We start from the raw sequence: 15,501 nt of genomic DNA, 5'->3' as shown, positions 1-15,501 counted from the left end.
GCATGTCAGAGAACTAAGTGCTTCCGGACAGAAAGTTGACTTGGGAGGAGATGCCAGGTGTGATAGCCCAGGTATGCATAATTATTAATGCAATTTGAGTGTAATTTTGAACACCATAAGGTACAGCTAAAATGATGTGTATGTATTTATTGTACACGTTCCAGCGCCAAATTCTCCACATACTTCTTCCAGGATGATGCAACTAAAACAATTCTCCATTTTGAGTTAGTCCAGGTATATCAGCATGAAAAGTTTGTGAACAAAAATATATTACAAACAAGATGTATCCAGTTGGTTGCCTGATAAATAAGAATGTTATTCCATATGTCAGAGGCCCCCAGCTCTGTTGCCATGGAGGCAATTGGATTTCAAAGAGGCCTGGACCATCTTCTTTCAATGGATGTTGGTGTCATAACCACTGATCAAGCTCCCTCTATACCGAAAATTATGAGGGAGAGCTATGGCCACATCCGTCATGAGTTTGACACGGCATGTCAGTAAGGGTAAGTGACACATCTACAACAACCCATATTTTCACACAATATATTTTAATATTTTTGCAGTTGGTAAAATCTACCCTTTTTGTTTTTTCTAGGCATAAAGAAAAAACGTCTCACCCTAGGCAACAAAAAAGAGAAGAAAAGAAAATAGAGATCTACTGCCATGGCTAAAATCGATCTGCAATCAACTGTACTGGTCCTGTAGCTCAAGTCATGGTGATGGAAAGGTAAGAAGGAACTTACTGTATGTATTGTCATTGGGCAGGGGCACCATAGTGCCAAAGACTGCACAAAAGCAATAGGTTAAATGTTCAAATGGTCTAACCCAAAACCTTCATTACTACATTACATCTTCCAGGAATGTGTGCTGCACCACATCTGTGGTGTGCATAGATGGGAGGAGGCTGGTGTTGAACATGCATGTCATCATGCACCATTTACGGAGGAGGGACAACGAAAAAAGAGGTGGATGAAGTCTGATTCTCCAGCGTTCCGGGCTGTGAAAGACGTAGTCCTGGGAAAGAATCTTCTGCGTGACTTGCAGCAGATGGCCCTTTTCAAGCACACTGGTATGCCTTCAAAATAATTAACTTGAGATTTGGAGAAATGTTTTATTCGTAAGTTTACAACTATGCATGATTATATGTAGCAAAACTCTACTGTGCTTCTCGAATAACCAGACACTGTAGCTCTAGAAGTAGTTGTTTTAAATCTAACTTTCTGAACTATTTCTGAACACATGTTATTATGTAATTTTACATAATATATTTTGATGGGTTAAATTGAACCTACACAGGGTCCCTTGAGGTATACCACACAGGGATGCTGAAGTATGCACCAAAAAGGCTCCACTTCAGCTATGACACCATGCTGGCCCGCACACAACTGGCAGTCATGGATCATAACGCAAATGTTGGCAGGCCACAGGCTAAAACAGCAGAAGGTAAAGAGTAGTCTGCTTCTTTAAATCTGTCATAAATACATTTTCTAATACTTGAAAGATAAATGTTGTCAGCTTTGTGGATTATCATCAACATTCTAGCACCATATAGTCCATAATTGTACTGTGTAGAAATACTCAACGAAGTATGATATTTAGCTTGTGCGTGTGTTAGGACAACCAAGGTACTCATTTGCCTACTCGAAGTCAAGCAGTCGCTGGGTTGCCAGGACCATTTATGAGCCAACAACCCAGCATTTCCGGCAAGGCCTCCACCTCGCCAAAAAAGACTGCTTGCAAACATTGCACCGTTGCCGAGGCCTGATAAGTCTGAGCTCATTGCAAAGTCTACGTCCCGTTTCAAGGATCCTTGAAGCTTTACAACAATTATTTGTTTACATTTACATGTTTTACATGTACAGATTATTTTTGTATATAATAATACAATTATTTAAAAAAAAAAGGAACATAATTGCCACACACTAAATCTCTGTTCTTGCTTATTTGATAACGGCAACGTTTTGTATTTAGTATGATGATGAACAAACTAGTTATTTTAAAAACTTGGTTGCCGCACACTCAATCTCTGTGGTCTTTTTTTTTTTTAACGCCAAAATATTGGCGTTAAACAAGACCAAAGAGATTGAGTGTGTGGTGATGAAGTCTAATCGTTAATTTACCTTTCCAGCACCTCTGAGATTGTGATTTCTAATCCTTATTTACACAATAAACAAGTTCTTGAAATACAAATTACTTTTATTGATAGGTATTATACAAATATCTGCATGAGCATTAGACTGTGATAAAAGTGTCTCACATGAATATTCACATGAAACTCACATAATTGTCATTATCAAAATGGTCAGAGTAATCTGTGAATGTCTTCTGCCTCCTTGAAACCTTGGTACTCTCCAGTGAGGGAGGGATACTTCTTCCGAATGGCTTTCAACACACATCTGGGCAGCACTCCTTTCCGTGCGGCCGAGGCGCTCTCCCCTAAGGGCCCACTCCAAGACTATGCAATAGGCAACTATTCTGCATTGACTGGGGGTGGGTTGGAAAGGGGAAGGGAGACAAAAGCAAGGCTCAGAAATAAGCCACTGTGGTCATGTAGGCAACTCTATCACATTGGCTTGGTCTACGTAGCTTACAAACACGCATTACCGTTCATGACACTGTATTTACATAAGAATGCAGATGCCATCATAAGATCCTTGGATAAAAATGCAAAAAGTAAGCACTAGCAGTAGTACCGCTCTACCAGTATAAAACAAGCTATAATGAAAAACTAGATCACCCACCCATAACGTTATCAAACAACTTACTTGTTAGATAACTGTCCGTCAGGTCCCTCCGGAATCGGTCGCCACTACCAATTTATTTTCGGGACACCGATTTTTTTTTCCAGTACGGCGCGGTTGACGAGGGATGGAAAATCCTCCATAGCAGTCACACTGCGTGTTTCTATAGTCATTGCGTCCAGGGCGCGACGAAAAGGACACACTCCTGGCAGTGTAAACATTCTGCTTCGGTGCCCATGGGCTCACAGTACCCACAGGCACACCAAAAAATCCCCGCACATCGAGAGAGGTCTTCTTCGACCTCCTCCGCTGGTTGTTCTCCCATTCTCCTACTCCTTTCATCCTGTTCCTGCAGCTCTTCCTCCCTGTATTCTGGCTCATATAGGTATGTGCTCCCATCGAAATCAAATAAAATGTCGGTTTGATTGAAATCCGTATTGAATATGCTGTCTACCAGGAGCGATTCTAGGTTCTGACTTTTGGGGGGCTCAGCCCCCAAGAAGCCATAAAGAGAAGTATATAAAGGGGGGGGGGGGGGGGGGGGGGATTTTAGAATATCGTAGATTTCCTGCATTCTGCTGCATTTTAGGGTGACCTGGTGGATATCCTAAATTTATTCTGGTGGGAGGTAAATCTATTTATCTATCGGATTGATAGATAAATAGATTTACCTCCCACCAGAATAAATTTAGGATATCTACCAGGTCACCCTAAAATGCAGCAGAATGCAGGAAATCTACGATATTCAAAAATCCCCCCCCCCCCCCCCCTTTATATACTTCTCTTTTTGAACAGTCTGCTGGTTTATTGTCAGAAAAGCACATACCTTTTTTTAACAGTTAAACCTCGGTTATACTTATAATTTCATCCCAGAGGAAAGGATTACAACACATTTTGGCTAGTCTCTAGGTCTTAAAGAAGAAATAAATTGTTTATAACAAACTTTTTATGTGAGTTATAGACAACACCGTTGTAAATGTAGTATTGTGTAGTATTATGTCATCCATGATTTTTCTTTTGTCCTGTCCGAGATTCTGCGACCTTTATTTTCTTATTTACTATGTTGTTGCATGTCTAAGCCAATAGATGGCAGTGTGAGCTAAATAATACAGTTCTGTACCACTAAAGTGATGAAAAGAAAAAAGACATTCGGCAATCGACTTCTGTGGACCAGTAAACACAGACTTACTGGTAATGCTTGTTAAATAAACTCCAGGTTTGCAAACTAAGTTGTTTGTGCTTCGTTTTATGTGTAGGGACCCTAGTCATGCTACTGCAGAGGTTTGGTGCTATTATTAACAATATCAGTGGTTAAAAAATGCCGATTTAAAAGCGAAACTCAATGCCCCAAGCCATTAACATGGACGCAAAACATTGCGCCCGGCAAACTATAATACTTGATTTTCAATTAAAATGGTATCCGGAGGGCTTATTTGATGGGTTTTCATGCCAAAACAAAGACCCTGGGTTCAATTCGCGCCAGAATTACACTTTAAAGGTGACATATTATGATGTTCAACAGGTAAACATAGTGTATGAGTTCCAGAAAACATGCTTTTGAAGCTGTTTGCCGGAAGTAGCTTTTAGGAAAAAGAAATCTTGCCTACCGCTATTCCCCTCTGTTTCAGTCCCTTCAGAATGTGCTGTTTCTGGTGTTGTTAGATATTTTAAGCACATAAGCTGCCCCCACATAGCCACTAGTGATGGCTCGTTCGTTCGTGAACCGGTTCGAATGAACGAGTCTTTAGAACGAACGAACCGAACCGGTTCGTCTCTCTCGTTCGTTCGGTCGTCTCGTTTGTAATGTATTGTGTGTGTTTCCGTAGTTCAGGTTGTATGACGTCAGGACGTAATGGCATGTACTGGTAAAAGACGTGTTTTGATTCTAAGCAGCGCATGTGTCCGAGTCACATCAATTTACAACATGGTGTCAGAAGAAATCACGGAATGATAAAAGAGAAAAGAAAAAATGGAACAGTTACAGCCACCGTCAAGTTTGAGCCTACAAGGTCATCTTGCGGAAAACTGGAAATTATGGATCCAGAAGTTGGAGCTGTTTTGTACTGCTAGCGGAATAGCTGGAAAGTCTGAGGCGGTGCAGTGTGCTACTTTTCTGCACGTGGCGGGTGGAGAGGTGATAAAGGTTTACAACACCTTTGTCTTCAGTGAAGCTGAGAAAGACAAAATTCAAGTGTTGAAAGAAAAGTTCAAAGATTACTGTGAGCCTAGAAAGAACCTTCCATACACCCGACATATGTTCTTCACAAAGGCTCAAGGACCGACAGAGACCATAGACGCCTACGTGACGGAGTTGAAGAGCAAAGCCAAAGATTGTGAGTTTGGACTTTTACATGACTCTTTGATACGTGACAGGATTGTATGCGGCATACAAGATGATAATGTAAGAAGAAGACTATTAAGAGAGGCGGATCTTACGTTAGAAAAAGCCATTGATGTCTGCCGTGCCAATGAGATCACGTCAAGTCAAGTTAAAATGCTCAATGAAGAAGTTGAAGTGCATTAAATAAGACCTGTGAATACAGCTAAGACAGAAAGAGCTGAAAAGGGCAGAACAAAGCCAGCGTCACAGGATGAGCAAAAGGGATTTGATTGCAATAGATGTGGATATAAACATGAATACAAGAAATGTCCAGCTTTTGGTCAGACATGTAAGTCATGCCAGAAAAAGAATCATTTTGCAAAGATGTGCAAGGCACAAGGCCACACAAGTAAAATGCATGCTGTGGAACAGAGTGACAGTGACCAAAACATGTTCATTGGCACAATCAATGTGGAACAAGAAGTATGCATCAAAAAGATTGACAGTGCAGAGATGGAGGATGGCGATGAATGGACTGAAGAACTAAAGATAAACAGGAGAAAGGTGACATTTAAGCTTGATACTGGTGCAGGTTGCAATGTGATGTCAGCAGACACGTTTGACTCACTCGACATCGGAGGAAAGCTGAAAAAATTCACCTGCAGGCTTGTTGCTTATTTCGGCCACCAGTCGGCGCCATTGGGCAAGAGAGAACTCACTTGTGTGCACAAAGGACAGAAACACAAGATTGAGTTTGAGATCACGCACAAAAATGTTCCAGCAATACTGGGAAAGAAAACATGCACTAAGTTAGACTTGGTGAAGAGAGTGTATGATATAAAAAAGGACAATGACATTCTGAATGACTTTGATGACTTGTGTTCTGGTTTAGGATGTTTACCAGGGATACACCATATTCAGATTGATCCAACTATTTCACCAGTTGTGCATGCTCCAAGAAAGGTTCCAGTGGCTCTCAGGGACAAAGTAGTGGAAGAACTACACAGGATGGAACAGAATAGAGTGATAACAAGACAAGACTGGGTGAGTAGCATGGTGACGGTGGTCACACCGAAAAATATGAGGATATGCATGGATCCACAGGATCTTAATCAGGCAATAAAACGAGAGCACTATCCACTGCTAACTGTTGAAGAGGTTGTCTCCCGTATGCCGAAAGCAAAGTACTTTTCTGAGCTAGACGCAAATCAAGGGTTTTGGCAAATTAAACTGGACGAAGAAAGTTCCAAGTTGTGCACATTCAACACTCCTATAGGGACATATCGGTTCCTCTGTCTACCCTTTGGAATCTCTTCTGCATCTGAGATGTTCCAGAGATCCGTGGCACAAATGATTGAAGGCCTGGAAGGAGTAGTCAACATTATCGATGATTTGCTTGCATGGGGTGACACAATCGAGGAACATGATCAGAGATTGAAAAAGGTCTTGGAGAGAGCAAGGGAGTACAACTTGAAATTTAACCGAAACAAATGTAAAATCAGAACTACAGAGATGAAGTACATAGGTCATGTACTCAGCACTGATGGGCTGAAAGCAGATGATGAAAAAGTGAGAGCTGTGGTACAGCTACCACCACCACAAGACAAACAGGAGCTGATGAGATTCATGGGCATGATACAATATCTTGCAAAGTTCATTCCCAACCTGTCTGAGGTCAGCGCTCCACTGAGAAAGCTGCTAGAGAATGACACGGAATGGCATTGGGAAGAGGAGCAAAAGCAAAGCTATTAACAATTGAGGAAGTTGGATACCAATGCACCAACACTCAAGTTCTATGATGTGAAAGCACCTGTGATATTGTCTGTGGATGCCAGTTCAGAAGGCATAGGAGCTGTAATACTGCAAGATGGAAGGCCTGTAGCGTATGGATCACGAGCGCTTACTGACTGTCAGCGCAGATATGCGCAAATTGAAAAGGAATTACTTGCCATAGTTTATGGGTGTGAGAAATTCCACCAGTATTTATATGGCAGAGACATTAAAGTTGAGAGTGATCACAAACCGCTTGAGAGTATCTTCAAAAAGCCACTCCACCAAGCTCCCATGAGATTGCAAAGGATGCTTCTCAGACTACAGAGGTACACGCTCAAATGCCGCTTTTCCACTGCATGGTACCAGCTCGACACGACTCGACTCGACTCGACTCAGCTCGCATTTTTTGCATTTCCACCGCGAAAACATCGTATCTGGTACCTGAAGTGGCTGCTTTTTCTAGTACCGCCTCGCTCTAGGTTCCAAGCGGCTGAGCCGATGCTAAAAGGTGACGTCGGCAGACGGCCGGCCACTGATTGGCCAGAGAGTGTGACAAAGTCACGAGAGCGACATGGCAACCATGCTGGTAACAGCCATAGCAGCGCCGACATATTCCACTTCTTCAACATGCCAGCTAATAATAGTAATGTTATCGATGTCCTCCATTGTTGTTATGTGGGTTCTGTCCATGTGTGGGTTGCGTCGGTGTTGTTTGCGTCGCGTACAAAAATACGTCACGGCCCTTTCGCGCAGCCGACCCCGCCCACGTCCAGGAGGTACTATTTGCGGTGGAAAACGAGCCGTGCTGCTACCGTGTCGAGTCGTGTCAAGTCGAGTCGAGTCGAGTCGAGCTACATGTGCGGTGGAAAAGCGGCAAAAGTTACCTATAAGCCAGGGAAAGAGCTGTACATCGCTGACACTCTGAGCGGTGCTTTCCTAAAAGAGCAAAAAGAAGATTTGCTAGGAGAGGAGTTGGAAGTCAACTGGGTTACACCACAACCACCCATCTCAGAAAATAAATTAATCATGTTCAGAAAAGCAACAACGGATGATCCGGAAATGCAAATGCTACGAGACATCACATTGACAGGATGGCCAAAAGAAAGAGATGATGTTCCAAAATAAATGAAAACATACTGGACATTCAAAGAGGAAATCAGCTATGCATCAGGACTGTTGTTCAAAGCTGAAAAACTCATTGTGCCAAACCAGATGAGACAGGAAATGCCTAACATAATCCATGAGTCACATCTTGGCATAGTGAAATGTAAAGAGAGAGCTAGGGATATTCTCTACTGGCCAGGCATGTCAACTGAGATAGAGGGCGTTGTGTCTCAATTTGCTGTATGCAATGTAAACAAAAACAGCAATCCCAAATAACCTCAACTTCCCCACACACTGCCAGGAAGACCATGGGAGAAGATTGGCACAGATCTCTTTCACTACAATGGTGTAGAGCAGGCATCACCAAATGGCGGACCGGGGTCCGGGTCCGGACCCAGTGACGGTTCTGCCCGGACCCGTTAAAATTCTAATATTAAATAAAAGAAAGTGCATGCGCAGCTAATCTAGTTAATACGACAGGTGCGTCATCAATAGCCAAGCCAATCAAATCGATTGTTTACCTTCCCGCACGCGCTAGACTCGAGTGAGAGTGAGGAGATCAGAGATGGCTTTCTCAAAAGTGAGAAAAGTAGATGCTGAAAACCGAACTTTTAAAGATGAATGGACAGAAAAATACATGTTCATTCTGCCTACAGCCAGTTCTAAACCACTGTGTCTCATATGCTGCGAAACTGTGGCGTTAATAAAAAGTGGCAACGTTAAGCGTCACTATGAGACCAAACACGGGTCGTTTGAGGAAAGGTACCCACCAAAGTCCGCAGTGAGGGCAAGTAAAATGATCGAACTGAAAGCACAGTATGACAGGTCTACCCGTGTCCTCACGCATACATTTACAGGCCAGCAACGTGCAAATGAGTGTTCACTAAAGATTGCGTGGATTTTGGCTCAACACAAGAAAGCATTCAGCGATGGCACAGTTGTGAAGGAGTGCTTAAATGCGGCAGCAGAGACTTTACTTGACGGTCAACAAAAAGACGACATGTGTAGAAAAATCAAGCAAATACCATTGTCAGCTCCAACAACAACAACCAGAAAATCGGAACTATTAGCAGAGGATGTACTGGCACAGCTTGATGCAGCTGAACGCATTATGCATATCCTTAGCCATTGATGAATCCACAGACGTAACGGATAATGCCCAGCTTTTGGTGTATGTGAGATTTCTTCACAAAGAGAAGAAAGAAATGTGTGAAGACCTGTTGGGTTTAATGCCACTTGAGACAAACACAAGAGGAGAGGATATATATGAGGTGATAAAGGAGATGCTCACAAAAAGAAAGAAATTAATCTGAAGCAAGTAGTCTCAGTCACCACAGATGGTGCACCTGCCATGGTTGGGAGAGAGAAGGAGGCTGTGGCACGGATGAAACAAGACAACCCTGATCTCATAGCCTACCACTGTATCATCCACCAGACTGTTCTCTGTGCTATTCTGTGTGAAGGGTTTGCTGAAATAATGAATACCACGATGAAACTCATCAACTTCCTCAGGGCATCCTCATCCGTTCAGCATCGACTGCTAAGAGAATTTCTGAAAGAAACAGAGGCAGATGCAAATGACCTACTGCTCCACAACAATGTTAGATGGCTGAGCAAAGGGAATGCACTGGGACGCTTCTGGTCCATCCGAAAGGAAATTGCTGCTTTCTTACAGCAGCTCAAGAGTCAAAAAGCAACACAGTTTGCAAACTTTTTGCAAGATAAGCACAAGATGGATGTGGTGGCTTTTTTGGTGGACATCACAGGACACCTTAATGAGCTAAATTTAAAGCTGCAGGGTCAGAAAAATTCTGTCTGTGATCTGATGAAAAATGTCCGCTCCTTCCAGATGAAGCTGAACATTTTCAAAGAAGATCTCCAAGGAGAGTGTGAGCACTTCCCACAAATGCGGGAACAAATTCAGGGTGAGGGAGACATTTCTCCTTACGTCGGCTTCATAGACAAGCTGATTGGAAACTTTAGTCAACGATTTGACAGCTTCAAACTTGGACACCAGCTCCTCCTGCTGATTGAGAATCCATTCCTTATCAGAGAAATCATAGGATTTTCAAAGGAGGTTCAACAGACCTTCAAGTGGGCATATCCTGGATCTTTACAGTTAGAGCTCACTGATCTGCAAGCAGATATTGCTCTGAGAGAGCATTTTGAAGCAACTGACTCTGCCACTTTCTGGTTACAGATTGTGCCTGAAACGATGTTCCCTTGTCTAACCAAAATAGCACTTCACATCTTAACCATGTTTGGATCAACCTACAGCTGTGAGACAGCTTTCTCTACGATGAACATTATTAAAACAAAGTACCGTTCCAGGCTCACCAATGAGCATCTCCACATGAGCATGAGAATGGCACTTACCCCATTCAAGCCAAGATTCAAACTGCTGGCAGGACAGTTACATGCCCATTTCTCTCACTAGGAAAGGAATTTGGAAAGGGAGGAAGGTGAGGAGAAAAAGAGAGAGGAGAAAGGGAGCTGCTCAAAGCTCTGCACTTTTCTTTTATTCATTCTGCCCTGTTTTATTTTACTACAAATGTCGGCTTTAGCCTAAGGTCCCTGTGTTATTTTATTTGAAATGTAGTTAATACATGTAAAAAAAGGGGGTGGGCAGCTCAAAGGTCTTTTGTTAATTGTTTTTCTTAAAGATGCACTTTTATTTTATTCAAAAGATTCTGAATGTTTTGCGTTACTTGAAATATAGGCCCTGAGTTCAGGCTGCCCAAAGCTGTTTGCACTTTCAAAAGATTCTGAACTTTTTGCGTTACTTGAAATATAGGCCCTGAGTTCAGGCTGCCCAATGCTGTTTGCACTTTCAAAAGATTCTGAATGTTTTGCGTTACTTGAAATATTGGCCCTGAGTTCAGGCTGCCCAATGCTGTGTTTGCATTTTCAAAAGATTCTGAATGTTTTCAGCCTTACTTGAACTATATTTTATTCAGAAGAAATTCAGTCTCTGTTGTCTGTTATTGATAAAAGTATATTACTTTGAAAACACTTGAAGTTTGACAATAAACTATGTAGAAATGTACGTACGTTGTTTTTTATTTACATCAGGGTACACTATTTCGAGAGACAATATAAGATTCAGACCTTTGCTGGGAGGAAATTTTAGTAACTGGACCTCTTTCAATTTTAATTGAATACCCCTGGTGTAGAGGGTACCAGAGGAACAGAGGTAGAGGTGAGTGGAATTGGCAAACACCATTACCATCGCCGAGGTTTTCATGCTGGTGGGTCATTTGTTTCATGTGTGAGGGTGTGTTTAAATAAAGGCATTTTTTTCGGAGTTGTGCGGTATATGGTGGACAAGAGTTTAAAATTCCTCTGAACCTCGGCTCCCACCACAACATGTTGACTGTTAATTGTGCATTACAGTTCAGTGTGGTTTTAAAGTGTGATGATTCAAAACAATGATATTCATTTTACTGGAATGGCTTATCTACTTTCTTTCTAAAAACCTGGTAATTAAAGGGGACATATTATGAAAACAACACTTTTCCTGGGTTTTGAGGTGTTGTTATGGTCTGTGGTGCTCCCAAACGTATACAATCTTTGAAATAAGTGCATGATTTTTGGAGTGAGGTATGCATTTCTGAAAGTACCCCGCCTACAGTTACCAAACGAGCGAGTCAGTTTCGGCGCAGACTCCGACATAAGAAGCAGGCACATTTGAATATTACCACCCACTTCCCCATCCCCCTCCCATTAGAGCATAAATACGATTTTCAGGACCAGCGGACGGGCGCTGAGCGGAAATGTTCGCGAATTTCAGAAGGAGGGGAGATTCCATACAAAAATGTCTAATTTGTCCGTTTGCCATGTGACTGCCTGGCAGGGAGTGCTGCGGGGCTGCCGTACTTCTGCCGGAGCTCCCCCGCCGGAGCTGCCGGACTGCCGCCGGAACTCCCCTATGAAAACCCAAGACTGCCAAAATCCAGCACAAGATTGCCGAGGTTTAAACAAAAATCTGCACGGAATCCGCACGGTTTCAACAAAAATCTGCGCGGTTTAAACAAAATTTTGAACGGAGTCCGCCTGTTTAAACAAAAATCTGCGTGGTTTAGCCCTTAAACCGCCCGAAAGAACTGCACGGTTTAAGAATGTCTTTAAACGATTAAACGCTCTAAGCTGCGTCTGTTTATAGGCTCTTTATAGGATGTTGATATGCAAAATGAGCCCCTCCCTCTGTTTTGCTTGGCCACTAAGTTTGAGGTTTTGTAACCAATCAATGAACAGAAATGCCAGCCCAAAGTAATGCAATGACGAGAGCTGCAGTGCCTGCCATATCACGCCGTGTGTGCCGTGTGTGCCGTGTGTGCCATGTGTGCCATGTGTGCAATTCAATTCAATTTTATTTGTATAGCCCTTAATCACCATTACAGTCTCAAAGGGCTTAACAAGCCAAATATTTATTACACCCCCCTGACCCAGAAGAAGAAACTCCCTTAAATCAGCAAGGAAGAAATCTTGAGAAGAAAAACATAGTAGGGGATCCCTCCTTCAAGGGATGGCCAATAGTGCAATGGGTGCCATAATTGACATACATGTAAATACAGTAAAAACATGTTAAATTGATGATGGGGTGCTGGCCTGTTAACCATGAGGAGAGTACAGGAATCCAGTCGCAGTCAACGCAACACGCTAGAACTGACAGAATAGTGAATTAGAAAGGAAAAAGTAGCGGAAATCTATGCTTCTACAAATTTAGTAACTGCATTGACAAAAGCTAGAACAAACACACAGCGGTCTTCGCATCGCATCTGTACCGTTTTCGCACCCCTATGTTCCAAACACAAGGCTGCAGAGGTGCGTTTTAAGCTCCAAGCACCACAGAGTAAGCTTCCCTGCTCACCTGTGGCAGCCTATTCCATAGGAAGGGGGCTCGATGAATTACAATAATCCAGTAAATGCGTGAATCAGTTTCTCTGCATCTGCTGCAGATAACATTGGTCTGATTTTTGCAATGATTCTCAAATGGAAAAATGCAATTCTATTTATACTTCTAACATGTTGGTCAAGAACAGCAGAGGTTCTTACAGGACACAAAGATTTCTGACGGATTGATGACCATTTTATATTATATAGATATAGAGTTCCGGGAGTCCGCAAACGGCAACAATCACTGCTCCTCCATGCTGCGGTTCACTCTGAGAGCTTATTTGTATGCAATGGGCAGCAGCTCATTTGCATTTAAAGCTACAGACACTGTCGTGCTCTTGTTGAAAGTTGCTCGAAACGGGTTGCTTTTAACTAATTTGATTTGGTAAAGTATTTCGGTATGGTAACTATGAAGCAAAAGGGAGGGAATTGTATCTATCACGTGAGAGAGAAATACCGTGAGTTACTTCGAGCCCCGGGCTTAGGCCCGTGGCTCTCTGCTGGTCTACCTATGAGTCTCTGCCCTCCTCTGGCTCCGGGCGCTGAAAAAATAACCAAGTAGGCGTGGCCTATGTGAAGTGGGCGTGGCCTATGTGACGTCTTAGCTGCGGCTTCCGCGTCTGTCTTAAAGATGCTGCCTTCTGTGGTTGGGGTAGATATTACAGCTTGTCTGTTTGATCCTGCTCCCTTGTGGCTGTGTGGGGGTAATGCAGCTTGTGTGTTCGATCCTGCTTCCTAGTGGCTGGTGGATTTAATGATTCGTTTCCGTGACCCAGTTTGCGTGATTCAGTTCGCCACGAGGAGTCGTTCGCGAATCGTTCGTTCGTTCAGTCGAGTTTCCGGTAGCACTAACTCCACTGAGTCTGACTGACTCAGCTGAGAACCGTGCAATGGGGTCCATTCCTTGATGCGATTTACTGCTACCGGAAACCAGGCTGAACGAGCATAGGATTTGCGAACGACTCCTCCCAGTTCAGTCGAGTTTCCGGTGAATCGATTCACCGGAAACTCGGTTCACCGGAAACTCGCCGGAAACTCGCTTTGTTTTGCTTTCGTTTTAAATAAAACTGACACAAAATAATGCCTCACTTCTTTGTTGTCGTTATGACACGTAACATAAAACAATGCCTTACGGTAAAACTTTTTCTTCACAGTTTAACACCATTCAAATAAACTTGTATTGTATTCTACAGCGTATTTAACAATACCAACAACAAACTGCATTATGTTACACTCATGCATTAATAAATCTACAACATTCTTTTTATTTTTTCGTTATCACTCACTAACACAACCTGAGTGACATAGCATCAATCTGCTTGAGTTCGAAGGTATGTGAAGTCTCTGTATCTGGCTGGAATCTTGACTTGTCTCCCAGACCTTGTGTGATGTAATTGTAACTGTGCTTGTCCATCATGAGAGTCAGTGCCCTGATTGACCTCTGTGTCAGACCCAGTGTGTGCCGTTTCAGTGTGTGTGTATGTGGAAATGTCCTGCATCTCTGCAGGTGGAAATTCCCTCTCGCCTGTCTTAGTAGATGCTTTCTGTTCCTCCTGTAGACTCGTCCATCTTGTGTGCGAACTATGAAGGATCTTGGTAGCTGATGTCTTTTCACAACCACAGCTGGCTGCCATGTATCTCCTTTCTGTATCCTGACATTTTCACCTGTTCGTAGATCTGGCAACTTTTGTGTTTGTCTGTCAAAGTAGCTCTTTTGCTTCATTTGCCTGCACTTCAGATTGTCTTGAACTTGAGCTCTATTTTCAGGAGTCAATAGAGTTGTTGATGCTGGAAGTTTGGACTTTAGATGACGTCCCATTAACAGCTGTTCAGGAGATAATCCTATACCCTCCATCGGTGTTTTGCGGTATTCGAGCAAAGCAATGTATGGATCGCCATTGCCGCTCTGTGCCTTTTTGAGCATGTTTTTTACTGTTTGTACAGTTCTTTCTGCCTGACCATTAGACTGAGCATGTCCTGGACTGGAAGTAACATGTTCAAATTCCCAACTCTCAGAAAACCCTCTGAATTCACCACTGGCATATTGTGGACCATTGTCAAGAGACTACGGTAACTGGGATTCCGTGCCTAGCGAATGTCGACTTCATAGCAGTGATGACACCTCGGCAGGTTGTGTCACACAACTTGGTGATCTCTGGATATTTTGAATAGTAATCTACGCAGAGCAAATACTCTACACCAGGGGTATTCAATTAAAATTGAAAGAGGTCCAGTTACTAAAATTTCCTCCCAGCAAAGGTCAGAATCTTATATTGTCTCTCGAAATAGTGTACCCTGATGTAAATAAAAAACAACTTACGTACATTTCTACATAGTTTATTGTCAAACTTCAAGAATTTTCAAAGTAATATATTTTTATCAATAACAGACAACAGAGACTGAATTTCTTCTGAATAAAATATAGTTCAAGTAAGCCTGAAAACATTCAGAATCTTTTGAAAGTGCAAACACAGCATTGGGCAGCCTGAACTCAGGGCCAATATTTAAAGTAACGCAAAACATTCAGAATCTTTTGAAAGTGCAAACAGCATTGGGCAGCCTGAACTCAGGGCCTATATTTCAAGTAACGCAAAACATTCAGAATCTTTTGAAAGTGCAAACAGCTTTGGGCAGCCTGAACTCAGGGCCTATATTTCAAGTAACGCA

General features: G+C 42.6%; 1 long non-coding RNA gene across 2 annotated transcripts; it reads left to right on the top strand.

The window, feature by feature from the left end:
• The first annotated feature begins 616 nt into the window (after positions 1-616).
• Positions 617-1,927, top strand: LOC130375779 (uncharacterized). 2 transcript variants are annotated; one of them, XR_008893913.1, is made up of 4 exons: positions 617-727; positions 859-1,069; positions 1,297-1,443; positions 1,616-1,927. It is a non-coding gene; the product is annotated as an uncharacterized LOC130375779 (long non-coding RNA). The 2 variants fall into 2 exon arrangements; XR_008893912.1 differs by having other exon boundaries at positions 1,297-1,927.
• Positions 1,928-15,501: the final 13,574 nt, after the last annotated feature.

Source organism: Gadus chalcogrammus, chromosome 2 (assembly GCF_026213295.1).
Source record: "Gadus chalcogrammus isolate NIFS_2021 chromosome 2, NIFS_Gcha_1.0, whole genome shotgun sequence".
Classification (NCBI taxonomy): Eukaryota; Metazoa; Chordata; class Actinopteri; order Gadiformes; family Gadidae; genus Gadus; species Gadus chalcogrammus.
This window is presented reverse-complemented; position numbering and strand designations above follow the sequence as displayed.